A 16,703-nucleotide genomic window follows, 5' to 3' on the forward strand; every position below is an offset into this window, starting at 1 on the left:
TTGGATAACAATATGGTGTTTTCTCATGGTTGCATTAGGGGATGTGAAGATAATCCCTGGGATCCACAAGAAACACCCTCGCTCAAGTGCTGGCAAATAACTGTAAATATTCTGCATTATCAGGACTGAGGACTGCTTTCAAAATAATGACTATGCTCACTGTATTCCAGGTAGTCCAACGAAAGAAAGTTTATTGGTATTTGTAGTTGAACGGGAATATATCAGCAGTTCAAACTCTATAAACATGTCAACGGGTGTTCAAAGCCAAAATAAGTCATGTCAACAATGAGAATTAAAAGAAAAAATTCTTGGACATAAGCTTAAATTAAAAAGGAGACACAGTCCTGTAATGGGCTCTGGGGATTGGAGAATGTATATGCCTCAGTCCAATTCAAGGGTTTAGTGGCTTGGCCCTAGCATTAGCTCGGGATTCAATGAACAGTTAACAGTGTACTGAGAGAAATATAATCTACCTTTCCCTGATCGGAAGAGAATCTGGTGGCTCAATGAAACTCTTAATTCACAGACATTCTGAAAGGTACAAAGGAATGATTCACTGATGACTCAACTAAGACAAACTTAGTTACTGCTTAACAATCCATCTTCACACACACACAGAGTGGTAGACAGATTTGTAGTATTTAGTGGGAAGAATTCAGTGGGCAGAGCTCAGAGAATAGTTTTCAAAACACCAGCCAACTTTTGTACTTTTGCCAATAGTCTAGATTTCTCAGGTAGAAAACTAGAGATGGACAAACAATAAACTTCTTTAGGATTTCTAATTTTGAAAGTAAACTGTAGCTTTTGACTAATCAGTGTAGAACCTTGTTATGATGATCACTATAAGACCCACTGTGTGATAAGAGAGCTTGAAACAAGCTGCTGAACCAGCCCATCTTAACCCCAGACTCCTAATTTAAGCAACAACATAGCCACCATTAGATTTGAGCTCACAAACATTAAAGCTCGATGTTTCTGTTATAGGAAAAACCACTGCTGTCCAGACACTGATCTCCTGCTGCAAGTGGGCTCTTTTCTTCTCTTGGTAAAGGTCATATTGGTGGGATGTTGCTAGAGCTTACCCTGGCCAATTTGACCATTCTCCAGATTTTCACAGTCTTTCTTCACAACTGGTGACACATTTTCAGGACTCAATGTTGTCATTCCAGTCTTATCAGCTGACACTGGCTGCATGATTGTGAGCAGAAGACTTAGGCTCCCTCTCCTTGCCTACACTTTTTCCAGAATTTCAGCTCATTTCAAATTCTGAAAATGCTTCACCTTTTATTTTGAATTAATGGGAAATAGACAAAGTCTTCCATGAATATATTATATTTCCTAATATCTGCAAAAATTTGGTATTCTTGCAGTTGCACAAATTTCTAATTCTACCACCCTCACCTCTTTTTAGTCCACACAGTTTAGATTGCAATTTAGTTACTGAATATGACCACCCCAACCAAGGGGCTAGTACCTTTTAGATAGTTCTTGTGTGAATGTTAGAAGGGGCACAAGTTATTTGGGGTGTATAAATCTACATTAAATGTTTGCAATGGCAGGGTCTCTTCTGGACAAAGCTCTGATTCTAAGAAGTCAATTAATTAGAAGGCAGTATAATTATTAGAATGGGGAAGAATATCAGCTATTTTGAGGTGGATGGATGATGAAGTGACAGGAAAAAATCCAGCAAATGAGAATGGAATGTTTTATGCCTCTGGAGGCATGAATTAAGAAGAAAATAATACTTTGTCTTCTGTACCTACCTCCAATTACTGTGTTGAGTGACTAGTCCTTGGGCTATGAAAAGAGCAAGATTGTGGTGAAGAGTAAAGACCATAACGAAACAGTTTGAAAACCATGAGAGTTTTATTGTTTCAGGAAAGTAGATTTTGCTTAAAGTAAACATGTACTTTTCATTCACTAAATACTAAAATGCATCCTGTGGCATGTGCTGTGCTTACTGTGCTGGTATGCAAGTTAGACAAGGAAAGGGGGATAGACAGAAAATATCTGGAGGAGGTGATTTCTGTGCTGAGACTGGAAAAATCTAAATAGGTAAAAGGAGGACATCCTTTGCCCAAGGATGAGCTTGAGTAAAAGTTCTGAGGTTGGATTTAATATGGTTGATAAGCATTTGCCTGGATGTATCTCCAGAAACAGTGAAACATAAGGATATGTCAAATTAGTCAGATGCCAGATGTATAATGAAATGACTAAACTCTGTTGAGTTTGTGGGCTTAGAGTTGGAAAGGCATTATGTGCCACCCTGAGGATGTAAGCATGTCTTTGGCTGGAACAAAAAAGAAACATAAAATATTCACTTGAAAATATAGTGTAGACTCTTGAGGGGAGGAAAAGAAACCACCAATTTGAATGCTTTGAAAACAGCACAAAGAAGACAATAGATAAAATTACTTCTTAAGTTCTACCACATTCTGAATGTGCCATCTGAGAATACATCATGTGACTTTTATGATACCAGAGATGACATAATAGAGACCATGATTCCTGGGCCGGTTCCTGCATTTATATCCTGTTCCAACATATCCTAACTAAACACATTTAATACTTTCCAGGATGAACCAGAAACAACTTAGTAATTTTCCCTCTCTCCATGTTTTGGTCTTTTTACAAATTCTTCCATTTTCCTCTTTTCCTTACAGAAATTATTTAAATTTACACCCATATTGTTCCATCGAATGATCATATCAATCAAATATCTCTTTTTTTCTTTAAATGGTAACTTAGTCTCCCGTTTAACTCATTAATCCATTTTTTTTAAAAAAAAGGATAATAAATGTACACAACTATGTTTATTTTTCAAATAAGAAAATTGCAGATATTTGTCGACATTTGCCAACATCAATTTTAATCTTTGTTATCCTGCATAATCTGGTAGTCCTCTGATAGATCAGTTGTAATTAGGATGACATTCATAACCTGAAGATGTCTGATGAGTTGGCCTTGAAAGAGATGTAGCTGATGTATCAGCTATCAATGGCACTAGAAACCGTGGTGTTCTCCCTTGTTGAAATTTAGAAAAACGACCTTCATTGGCAGATATGTTGTGATATCTTTTTGGAAAAGTACAAGGCTCCACAATCAGTCCAAAATAATTGCTCTGTATGGGAGAAAAGATGCTGTACTTAGAGTAGAATTTGTAGTTGTAATGAAGTTCAAAACACGGCCATTTGCTTCAGTGTAGCTGCTTTGAGAGTGCTCATGGACAGTGGTCAACTGATTGAAAATAGCACTTTGATCCACTGCAATTTGTTCTGGTGGTCTAACTGACATTGATGATAGAGGAGAAAAATCACCTTGATTGGGGTAGTTGTATCACCAATTATGTGGCTAGTAGAGGGCTTCCTTATTAGAGCCATGTTTAAATTTGGAGAAGGTAAAAATGCACTTTCTCCACTAGTGTCATACACAAAATCAGAATTATGTTTACCAACATTACCTCCTCCTTTAAAGAGCTTCTTGTTGAAATCTTGAGACGATGAAGATACCAGAGAGGCATTTTTAATCCCAATTCTTCTTTTAATTCTCACTAAAAGCTTGTGACAGGCTCTTTTAAAATTTGGATTATGGTAGAACTGCAGCTACAACAACAAAAAAAAGATTTTTAATAATATATTAGAACAAAATACAACAGTACAATAAGCCTAACCTATAAAACCTCAGATTTCACGTTTACAATGCAAAGATAATATCATCAAAATATGAACATTGCTGACGATATTTTGAAGTTCCTTGTTTGGAAAATACACATTTAAATAGTACAGTCATCAAATTTAAGACGTTAGCATTTGCAGTAACGGAGAATGCCACTTTTTAAAAGCAGCTTTAATAGCTTTATTTAGATTTCTGATAAGATTCATAGTTGCAAGCAAAGTTTCTCATAATCTTGAATAGTTAATGCACTGTCATCATTTTTAGAAAAATAAGGATTTTAACCTTTGTAGTTTTATACAATTTTCAAAATCAAGCTTTACATTTATATTGCCATTGATTGATGTACAAAATAAAATTTTATGCATAAGTTACCAAATCGGAACTAAAATTTCTGAATACCTTGCTTAAAACAGAGACTTCTTTTCCTTGTGCCAGAAAGTCAGCTAGATAAGCAGATCTTTGAAAATTCTGCCTCACTTTACTAAACCCATAAAGGTTAAGCCGTCTAACTAAACTTTTCATACTTCCAGTTTCAAATATTCTGAAAGGGGCCTTTCTTTTCAAAACTTACTTCTTAAAGACATCTTCATCAATCACTATGGAAGTTACATTATCATCCCACCAGATGGATTTAAATTGGTCACTCCCAGCCATTTTCCAGAGTTTTCTTGGGAATGTCAGAGGACAAAAATCATTATCTTCATTTGGTTCCGAGACACAATGTGTGTAACATGGCCTTTTTATCAAGGATTCTTCAGACAAAGTCTGAAAAGCATTTTCTTCAATCACAGACCACAAGTCCAAGTGCGCAGAGAATGTTTGATCACACAATAGAGATCTACCAGAGTTTCCTGAACCAGTTGGTCCAACTTAAGGAGACACATCTTGAATTTCTGAAGAAATATGCTCCATCTCAAAAAATTTTTCTACAGCTTCATTTCTAATCTGCATGATTTTGAGCACTGCAGCTTCAAATGCTGCTTTAGCAGGCCTGCAAGTTAAACTGTTAGGCCATCAAAGTGGTTCTCAACCTGAGAGGCTGTGACATCACAAAATGACAGGTCTCCTAGCAACTCAAGTGGAACATTCAGCCAGTGTTTCCTTCTCATTCATCCAGTTAAAATGAAACATATAGGATGTTTAATTTTATAGTGTGATGTGGAAATAATTTCCCCACAAAATCTTTTTAAATAATTTAATTTGGGGTCTATGAAATGAAACCAATCTCCTTCCTTTTGTACACAAATTTACACCAGATTGGTGAACAGAGTATAAATATGAAAAAAATAAGTAAAATAATTTTAAAGTTTTGGTATTTAACTTGAAATTTGTCTAAAACCTGTGCAGAAAAGGTATAACTATTTTATTATCATTTGTAATTGAAGTGAAACAAAATTTGATTTGGAAACGGAAGTATTTATTTATCTGTGTACTTTACAATAAGTAGCTCTATATTTAAAACTTCAGCAGAAAAAATATCAATTTATTTGTTATGTTTATAAATAAATGGTAAATATATATGAATTAAAATTAGATTAAAATAATCAATCAAATTTAAGAAATCCCAAAGGGGAGAATTTTTGTTTTAATTTGTAGTTCAGCGCTATAACTAAAACAAATGAAATTTAATATTCTACTTTAAAATAACACAAGAGAAAATCTTACGGTACCTTACAAATGTTTATTTTTACCATTCTTTCACTCAGAGGTTTTTCAGTCCCTAGAAGGAATAAATTTTCCTTTCATTTTTATAATCCATATATTTGTTGCTTCTGTTAAGTGTTTGAAAATGTCTTTGATAAATAGAGTTATGCACAAAGTCCTGGTTTCTATAAGCAGTGACTCCATTAAGGGGCAAACAATCAAAAAACAAGGAAATAACAGTATATGTGGGTTGGGGTGCAAAAGAACTGGTAATACATTTTAGGAAGCAATATGTTTCCCATTCCTGAAACATTTGTCATTGTTAGTATAATACGGCATTTTAAGGCATCTCTTTTGTGCATTAAATGTAAATAATAGCTATGAGCTGTATCAGTAAACTGTAGTAAATCCAGTTCTACCAAAAGTTATATTTTTTTTAGAAATAAATTCCATTAAACATAAGCCAAATTCAAAACGAGGGAAAAACTTTTTAAATAAATAAATATACACTAAAGCTACAATGTAAATTTTTCCTTCTGTATGTGTATATTCCATTATAAATAAATTTTAGCAACCAGAATTCATTACATTTTATAAGTATTATAAACTACAGTTAACTGTGATTTATTCCAGACCCATAAATATTATTTTACATACACAAATCAAAAAGTGTGATACCATCCCTTACAAAACAGAGAATTCAAAAGTAACAATCTCAAAAAATGTAAGAAAATTATTGACAGAACTGATCTTAACTTTTGTATACAATAAATTCTTAACAAATTCTCTCTGGATAGAATATAACTAAAAATAATAAAAGCCATATATGAAACACCCATGACTAACATCAAGTTCAATGTGAACATACAGGAAGGTTTTCCTCTGGTCCAGTACTACAGAAAAGTAGCTCATTCTCACAAGTCCTAAATTACACTACTAGAAGTCCTAGCCAGAAAAACTAGTCAAGAAAAAAGATAAAAGGCATCCAACTTGTAAACAGGTAGTACAAATTTTACAGATGACATAATTATACATAGATGGAAAATACCATATACTCCTCCAGTGACTGTTAGAAATAGTCAAAAAACTTAGTAAACTTGCAGAATACAAAATCAATATACAAATATATGTTGCATTTTTATATGCTAACAACAAATTATCAGAAAGAGAAATGAGGAAAATAATTGGGTGTATATTTATACCAAAAAGAATAAAAAAGGAATAAAATTGATAAGTGAAATAAAAGGTCTAAACATAGATCTATATATTACACGTGCAAGAAAAATAAGTAAACAAAATAAATAAAAGATATTCTGTGCTCATAGATTGTATACAATGTAAGGAAATACTCTAATCTATCTTTCACATGTTCAATCTCCCCTGCACTACGTATTCAGGAGAATGTCTATTCTTCATTTTATGCTCTTGCTTTTTCATGTATTTTTTCATGGGTTAATTGATCATAGGTGTGAGGGATTATATCTGGTTGCTCTATTCTCTTCTATTGATGGGTGTCTGGTTTTGATCCAGTATCTTGTTTTTTAAATTACTAAACCTTTAGAGGACACTTTAACATCAGAGTATTTTACACTATTAGATTTAATACACTTTTTAAAAATTATTTTGTCAATTCATGATCTTTGTGGTTACATATAAATTTTGAAATTATTTCTTCTATTAAATGGAAAAATCTCATGAGTATTTTGAAATGAATCACACTAAATGTAGATTGCTTTGTGTTGTATGTTTGTTTCAACCACATAGTTTCACATCATTAACATTAGACATCTTTTCATTTCTTTGGATCAGATTTAATTTCTTTCATCAATGTTTTCTATTTTTTAATGTATAGGTTTTCATCTTATTTGTTACCTTGATTTTAGGTATTCTTTACATATATATATATAATTATATACATTATATTTGTAAACACATTTCCTACACAAATACAACAGCCAGAAAGCAGTGGCAAGACATATTCAAAGTCCTGAATGAAAGGAAGCTGTAATCTAAAATAATTCATCAAGCAAGGCTATACTTTAGAATAGAATGAGAGATAAATAACTTTCATAAAAGTAAATACTAAAAGAAATTAGCAACAGAAAAAGAAAAATGAAAGATCTACCCTAAAGAAAAGAAGCAGGATGCTATAGAAAGGAGAAAGGCATAATTAGAAAGGCAAAAGCTACAATGACATACAATAGAATATACATGATATTTTAAAACTGGACATCAAAATTTCTAAGGTACAGAGTGTGAAACAGGACAATTCAGATTATTTTCTTCTTGTTTCTCTTCTCTGTAGGAGGGGTTAGAATTTGTATTCCTATCAGTCAAAATAAATATATATAGTAAAGGGTCAATATACATATAAAACAGAATAACCATAAGTCAAAAACTTACAATGAAGTCAAAAAGCCAAAAAGAAACCAAGATTATAAAAGAAAACTAATCAAGCCACAAAAAGAAAATGAAATGAACAAAAAGTAAATACAAAATCATCTGGGAAATGAAGATCAAAATGGAAATAAACAACAGTGTATCAATAATTATCACAATTGTTAATAGACTACGTGCTTCAATCAAAAGATATATATTGTCAGATGGGATAATATAACAAAACCCTACATTATGAAGCATACAAGAGACCCACTTTAGTAAGAGGAACACACATCAATTGACACTCAGAAGATGGAAAAATATATACCATGCAAATGGACATGACAAGAAAGCAAGACTATCAGTACTGACTTCACACAAAATAGACTTTACAAGAAAGGCCATAGAGAAAGATAAACAAGGACATGATATAATTATTAAAGGAGCAATACAAAATGAGGGTATTATACTCATTAATATATATGCACTCAATGTAGGAGCAACTAAATACGTAAAGCAAATACTAATAAATAAAAAGGGAGAAATTGGAGGGAACACAATCACAGTAGGAGACTATAACTCCCCATTACCATAACTAGACTGGTATTTCAGACAGAAAATTAATAAGGGAACAAAGATACTAAAAGTTACGATGAAATAATTGGAGTTGGTTGATATTTTCAAAACAATAATTCTCCCCAAAGCAGAATATACATTCTTTTCCAGTGCACATGGAACATTTTCTAGGAAAGATTATGTACTCATGCACAGAAGAAGCCTCAACAAATTTAAGAAGATAAAATTATTTCAAGCATCTTTTCTGAGTATAAAACCATGAAAGTAGAAATGAATCATAGAAAAACAGGGACAAAAAATGACACCATGTAGATTAAACAACATGGTACCAAAACAAGTATGGGAGGTGAAGAATTAATATAAGAAATTAAAAAATATTGAGAAATATTACAAAACCCTATGTAAAATATATTGTATACAGATAAAGCATGCTTAAGAGGAAAGTTCATAGTGACAATGCCCTCCTCAAAGAAGAAGAGCAATTTCAGATAAATAATCAAACGTTCTATGTACACTAATCATGAAAAGAAGAGCAAACAAAACCAAAAGTCAGCAGAAAGAAGGAAATAATCAAGATCAAGTAAGAAAGAATTGAATTAGACTTTAAAATATAGAAAAAATCAAACATTTTTTAAATAGTAAACAAAATTGACAAAACTCTGGACAGACTCATCAACAAGAATAGAGAGAGAACACAAATAACATAAGAAATGACAATGTAGAAACTACAAAAAGTACAACAAATTTGCAAAATATCATAAGGGACTACCATGAGCAACTATATGGAAACAAACTGGAAAACCAGGAAGAAATGCAGAAGTTTCTGGAAACATTCAGCCCACCATTTTTGCATTAAGAAAATATTGACCATTTGAACACACAGATCACCAGAAATGGAATATAATTATTAATAAAATAAAAAATCTCTGCAAACAAAATTCAGACCCCAATAGCTTCACTGGGAAATTTGACCAAACATTCAAAGAAAAATCCATACCACTCCTCCTCAAACTTTTCCAAAAGCTTGATATGGAGAGAGTAATCCCAATCTCACACCATAAGGCCAACATCAACCTGACACCAAAACCAGACAAAGACACTACCCCAAAAGACAACAATAGGCCAATATCATTGATAAAAATAGATGTAAAATTATTTAAGAAATTATTAACAAACAGAATCCAACAGTATGTAAAAAAACATTATAAACCATGGCCAAGTTAGGTTCATACTAGGAACACAAGGATGGTTGAACATATGCAAATCAATCAGTCAATTGTGATACACCATATCAACAAAAGAGAGGGCAAAAAACCACATGATCATCTCAGTAGATACAGAAAAAGCATTTGAAAATATTTAACACTTATTTGCAATAAAAGTTCTTACCACAGTGGGCATAGAGGGACCATATCTCAACATAATGGAAGCTATTTATGACCAACATATAGCCAACAAAATACTCAATGGTGAAACCCTGAAAACCTTCCCACAAAACCTGAGACAAGACAAGGTTGCCCATTCTCATAATTTCAATTCAATATAGTCTCGGAAGTCCTAGCCACAATGATCAGGCAAGAAAAAGAAATAAAATGATTCAGACTAGAAAAGAAGAGGTAAAATTTTTATGATATGCAGACATGACAGTATATAGAGAAACTGTAAAAGCTTCACAAAAAATACTTGGGTTAAAAAAGGAACTGGGCAATGTACCCAGTGTAATGTACAAAAACCAATTACATTTCTTTACACTACCATTGAATCAACAGGAAAGCAAAGTATAGAAACAACCGATTTTATAACTGCACCCAAAAGTATTAAGTGCTTAAGAATATATCTGCCCAAGGAGGTGAATATCTTAAACGTGGACAACTAGAAAACATTGATTGAGGAAATCAAGGAAGATTTGAAGAATTGAAAAGATACCCAATGGACTTGTAATGGAAGAAACAAAATTGTAAAAATGGCCATACTGCCCAAGGCAATCAACAAACTTAATGTGATTTCCTATAAAATTATGCAAAATATTTCTTTTTAGGACTGAAACAAATGATCCTAAGATTTACACAGAGTGATAAAAGATCCATAATTTCCAAAGCAATATACAAAAAAATGAAAGAGGCTGGAGGAATAAACCACCAGGTCTCCATACACTATTGCAGAGCTACAATAATCAAAATGACAGATATTGGTACAGAAACAGGCATATGGACCAATGGAACAGAATAGAGGGCCTAGGAATAAATCTACAGGCCTATGTTGAATTAATCTATCACAGAGAAGCCAAGAATATGACAGAGAAAAGATCATCTCTTCACCAAATGTTGTTGGGAAATCGATAGCAGCATACAGTGTAGTTAGAACACTCCTTCACTCCATGCAAAAGAATAAACTCAAAATATCTTGTAGACATAAATGTAAGGTAAGACACAGTAAATCTCCTAGAAGAAAACATAGGCAAAACACTCTGAGATAAATCGCAGCAATGATCTCCTAGAACAGCCTACCCAGGTAATGGATGTAAGAGCAAAATTAATAAATTGGACCTAATTAAACTTATAAGCTTTAGCACAGCAAAGGGGATCATAAACAAAGCAAAATGACAAGTTACAGGATTAAAGAAAATATTTTAATGTGATGCAACTGACAAAGTCTTAATTTCCAAAATGTAAAGACTTCATACAATCTTATAATAATTAAAAAAAAGAAACCCCATCTGAAAATGGGCAGAAGCCCTAAACAAGCAATTCTGCAATAGAGACATACAAATGCCACACAGATATATGAAAAAAAAATTGCTCACTATCATTATCAGAGAAGGGCATTTTAAAACTATAATTAAATATCACCTCACAATATTCAAAATGGCCATCATTCAAAAACCCACAAACAATAAATGCTGGGGAAGATGTGGAGAAAGTGAACCCTCCTACACTGATGGAAGGAATGTAGATTCGTGCAGTCATTGTGGAATACAGGATGGGGATACCTCAAAAGAATAAAAGTAGACTTAACTTACAAGCCAGCAATCCCACTTCTGGGTATATATCAAAGAGAACTCTAATTCAAAAAGACACCTGCACCCCAATGTAATTAGCAGTGCTATATACAACAGCCATGACATGGAAGCAACCTAATTGTCCAACAACTAATGACAGTATTCAGAAATTATGCCGTATTTACAAAATGGAATAATATTCAGCAATATGAAATGATAAAACAATGACATTTACACCAAAATGGATGTCCCCATAAAGTGACATTCTAATTCAAGTAAGACAGAAAGAGAAAGAAAAATAATACATGACATGACATATGTGGAATCTTAAAAAAAAATTTGGATGAGAACACAATGATTTCATCTACAAAACTTAAGCACACTCACAGACCTACAAAAAAATTTTATGATTACTGCGGAAAGGAGCTTTGAGAGGATTTATTTGGGAGCTTAAGTTTTATAAATGTTATCCACTATATATAAAAATAGATTTTTTCAAAATTTATTTTGTATGACACTGGGCAGTAAGTTAAATATTGTGAAGTAACCTTTAAAAGGTACACAAATGTATGCATGTACGGGAACACTGTGCAATACACCACAGATTGACACATAGTAAATGGAAGTACTTCAATGATAAATAAATGAATAAATGTGTAAATAAATAAATAAATAAATAAATAAAAATAAAAAATAAATAAAATCTAAATAAAAATATTTAGTAATAAATGTAATACAAAGATTCACACTATATAACTTTCACCTCAAAATCTAAGAGAAAACAGAAAGAAAAAAGAAGAAAATTGAATGAATGAGAGTACGGCAAATAACAAGAGAAACAACTGAAAATATAAAAAAAAAATACCTAAGTCTGTTTCTTTTAAACATTAAGTGGACAAACGTTTATGTTGGCTAAGAAAATGAAGACTCAAATAAAATTAGAAAAAAAAAGAGAAGATATTACCACTGATGTTGTAGAGATGCAAAAAATCATAAGAAATTACCACTAGACAACGATTTGAATGACTTAGAACAAAAGACAAATTCCCAGTAACGTATGTCTTCCAATACTGAATCAAGAAGGAATAAGAAAGTTAAATAGAGCAAAAGTGCGTATGAGTAAATCAATAATCCAAACTTCCCAAATCAGAAAAACTTTACAAGACGACATTACTGGTGAATTCTGTCACACATTTGAAGGCAATTTTTCACCAATTCTTCCCCAAATCTTCCAAGAATTTGAAGGGGTAAAAGATTCCAAACATGTTTTATGATGACAGCTTTATTTGCATAAAAATGATAGAAAGGACATTATATGTAAAATATAGAATATTATTCCTGAAGAACATATATGCCAAAATTCTCAACAAAACTCAAGCAAAATGAATTCAACAACGCATTTAATGTATAATACACATACATGAGTAAAGGGATAATCCCTGGGTTTAAGGATACTTCAAAATACTCAAATCGATAAAGGTGACATACCACACTAATAGAATGAGAAATAAAACTCATATAATCATCTCAATACGTGTGGAAAGAGCATTGTATATAATGCATCATACATTTAAGTTACTCCCAACAAATTTAATTAACCCTGTCAGTGCCACGATATAATATACACACAAACAGTGTGTGAAGAGAAGCGAAGCAGTTTTCTGTTTTTTTGATTTTTAGAAGAAGGGTTTATATAGGATATGCAAAATGCCTCGCATATCATCTAAGTTATAACAATGTTAATAATCTTAAGCTATTTATGTTCCCATGCTCCTGCAGTAAGCACAGGATGTTAAATAATCAAAAATTGTATTAAAGATCATCACAGAACTTCATTAAGTAGGCCATCTCTTATCCAGCCAGCTGTGCTTGTCTTAGGTTGTCCTCCTCTGAGGATCTTACCCATCATAGGCTATCCAGCCATCCATACTGGATACATTGATTAGGCCATTTCTTATCCAGCCTGGATATGTGACATTCCTCACAGATTGTTTATCAGTTCAGCCCAAGGGCTTATTCTCTAGAGCCTTCAGACAGGGGCCTACAAACCCAACATCCCTTGACAGAAAAATGGATGAAGAAAATTTGATATATATATGAATGATATCAATACTATGCATTCCTATCAACAGTGTCCATGGTGTTCCTTTATCTCCACAATCTCATCAGTATCTACTTGTTTTCTTTTTGATGAGAGCCTTCTGACAAGTGTGAGGTCTTTTCTCATTTTTGGTTTATGACTTTCGTAATAATTTATAACTCTGAACATACTTTAATGTGTCATTTAGCCAACTCTATGTTTTCTAAAGAAAATTGATTCAGATCTATGTATTCACTTCTTATGAACATTTATTTAATTGGATTTTTTTGTCTTTTTTGTTGTTGATGTGGCATAAAAGTTTGCCATATATTTTGGATATTAACACTAGATTGGAAAATATAATTTGAAAATATATCCTCCCATTATGTTTGTTAATTTTTCATTTTATTCATCATTTCTTCTGCAGTGTAAATCTGTTTAGAGTGATGCAATCGTATTTTGTTAGTTTTGCTTCTGCTTCCCTTGCCAGAGGAGACATATGTAGAATCATATTAAGTCCAATGTCAGACTGTACTTCTTATTTTTTACTCTAGGATTCTTTGTTTTCAGGATTTATGTTTTATATGCCCACGAGTGGGATTGTTGTGTCATATGAAAGGTCTAATTTTATTATTTAAAGGAACTTCCATACTGGTTCCAAAGTGGTTTCGCCAATTTTCATTCCCACCAACAGCGTTGGAGAGTTCCATTTTCTCCCCAACCACCCCATTCTTTACTATTTGTAGACATTTGAATGACAGACTTTCTGAATAGTGTGAGGTAAAACATTATTTTATTTTTGTCTTGCATTTGTATAATGATTAGCAAGGTGAGCATGTTTTCTTTTTCCTGTTTGTCATCTGTGTGTCTGCTTTAGAGAATTGTTTACTGCTCATTTTCTGGCTGAGTTGTTTGTAGATTTTTGAAATGGAGTTGTATGAACAATGTGTGTATTTTAGAAATTAGCCTCTTGTTGATTGCATTGTATACTAATGTTTTCTCCCATTTGGAAGTTCATCTTTCATTTTGTTTATTTTGCTGTGTAGAAGATTTTCAATTTAATTAGGACCTTTTTGTTTATTTTGTTTTTATTGTTTTCAGCTTGGGAGTGTGAAATAAGAAAATTTTGCTACAATTTATGTCTTGTTTTCCTTATGTTAGTTTCCAGGATTTTTATTGTGTAATATATTATATTCAGAAATTTAAAGCATTTTGAGTTTATTTTTGTACAGTGTGAGGGAGTGTTCTAATTTCATTGATTTACTTGTAGCTGTCTAGCTTTCTCAACATCACTTGCTGAAGACTGTCTTTAAGGCATTGTATATTTTTGTTTCCTTTGTCATCATTTAGTTGACCATAGGTGTGATATTTTATTTATGTCTCTGTGTTACTTTCCAGTGATATAGATATTTGGTTGTTTTCCAGCATTGTGGTGTTTTGATTACGGTATTGTTGCAATATAGTCTGAGATCTGGGATGGTTATAGGTTATGCCTCCAACTTTGTTCTTTTAACTCATTGTTTCTTTTGCAGTTCTGGTTCTTTTGCAGTTCCATACAAATCATAGGACTGTCTTTAGTTCTGTGGAAAATATCATGTAGTTCGATCTGAATCAATTTATATCTGTAGACATCTTTTGTAGTATGTATATTTTAACAATATTAATTCCTCAAAACTGTGACCTTGAGATTTCTTTCCATTTCTTTGCATCATCTTCAAATTTCTTTATCAGTGTCCTATTTATTTTATTATGTTGGATTTTTCATTGGTTTTACATTTTTTGATCTGATTTCATATGGATTTTTTAAAATTATGCAATATTTCATTTTTTGTGTAAATAATGTGGCAGTGTTTGTATATTAATCATGAATCATGCTACTTTGCTAAATGTCTTTGTTAGTTTTTGTTGTTTTGGTTTGGAGAATCTTTAGAGATGCCTATATAGATTATCATGTCATCTAAAATAATAACAGTTTTACTTCATTCAATCCAACTTGAATAACTTTTTTTCTTGTCTGATTACTGTTGCTAGAACTTCCCATAATGTGTTTAATAAAAATGGTGAAAGTGGGCATCCTTGTCTTTTCCTTAATTTGGCTTTCAGGTTTTCACTTTTGCATATTATGTTTTCTGTGGATCTGTAATTAATGACTTTATATATGTTGAGATATATTTCCTGAATCCTATTTTGGTAAGAGTTTTCTATTTTTGTTGTTGCTATTGTTTTTGTTGTTGTTTTTGCTGTTGTTGCTGTCTAAATAATTAAATGTTGAATTTTATGAAATGCTTTTAATGGATTTATTGGGATGACCATGTCGTTTTCTTTTTTCTTTTGTTAATGTGGTGTATCAAACTGATTGATTTGTGTATGTTGAAACTTTCTTGTGAAACTGCAATAAATCCAAGTTGATCATGGTGTATGATTCATTTTAGGTATTGCTGGATTTAGTTTGCTAATAATATTTTGTCGAATTTTTCATTTAAATCTATCAAATATATTGGCTTGAATTTCCCTTTGCCCGTGCTTTTTTAGTTGGTTTTGCTATCAGGGTGATGAAAGCTTCATAGAATTTATTTGGGAGTTTCCCACATCTTCACTATGTTTGAATAGTTTGAAGAGTATTAGTTCTGCTTTGTATTTTTGTACAGTTCTCCAAGGGAGCTCTTTAAATCTGTACTTCTATTCAACAATTTTTTTAAATGCGGATTCTATCTTTCTTCTTGTAAACAGTTTCTTCAAATTATTTGTTTCTCCTTATCTCTGTCTCTTTCTAGACATTTGTCCATTTCTTCTAATTTGGCCAGTTTATTGGCATGTAAGTGTTGACAAAATGATCCCTATTTTGTATATCTGAGATAACAATTGTTATTTCCCTACTTTTATTTCTTAATTTATTCCTTTGGAGCATCTACCTTTTATTCATGATGCACCTGGCTAGAAGTTTTTTGAATTGCTTATCTCAAAAGAAAACATAAAACAAAATCTTTGGTTTTACTACCTTTTAGCATATTTTTTCTCTATAATATATATTTACACATGTAATATTTAGGATAATGCTTCTTCTATTTTTCACTTTTTTTATTGATTTACAGTCAGTTACAAATTTGTCTCCAATTCCAGCGTAGAGCACAATTTTTCAGTTACAATGAACATATATACATTTTTTGTCCCACTTTTTCATCTTTGAGCTGCCATAAGATCTTTTATAAAATTCCCTATGCTATACAGTAGAATCCTGTTTATGTATTCTACAATTTGGGCCTCCCAGTCTATCTCTTCCAACCCCCAGCCCCATGGCAACCAAATCTTTGTATTCTATGTCTGCGAGTCTATTTCTGTTTTGTATTTGTG

The 16,703-nt window shown here is 32.2% G+C and overlaps 1 long non-coding RNA gene across 1 annotated transcript; it reads right to left on the reverse strand.

Moving 5' to 3' along the window:
• Positions 1–2,848: 2,848 nt before the first annotated feature.
• Positions 2,849–4,519, reverse strand: LOC140695216 (uncharacterized). The gene is made up of 3 exons (XR_012070910.1): positions 4,247–4,519; positions 3,461–3,602; positions 2,849–3,121 (listed from the first exon to the last, which is right to left on the reverse strand). It is a non-coding gene; the product is annotated as an uncharacterized lncRNA (long non-coding RNA).
• Between the last annotated feature and the right edge of the window lie 12,184 nt (positions 4,520–16,703).

This window comes from Vicugna pacos, unplaced genomic scaffold (genome assembly GCF_048564905.1).
Source record: "Vicugna pacos unplaced genomic scaffold, VicPac4 scaffold_191, whole genome shotgun sequence".
NCBI lineage: Eukaryota > Metazoa > Chordata > Mammalia > Artiodactyla > Camelidae > Vicugna > Vicugna pacos.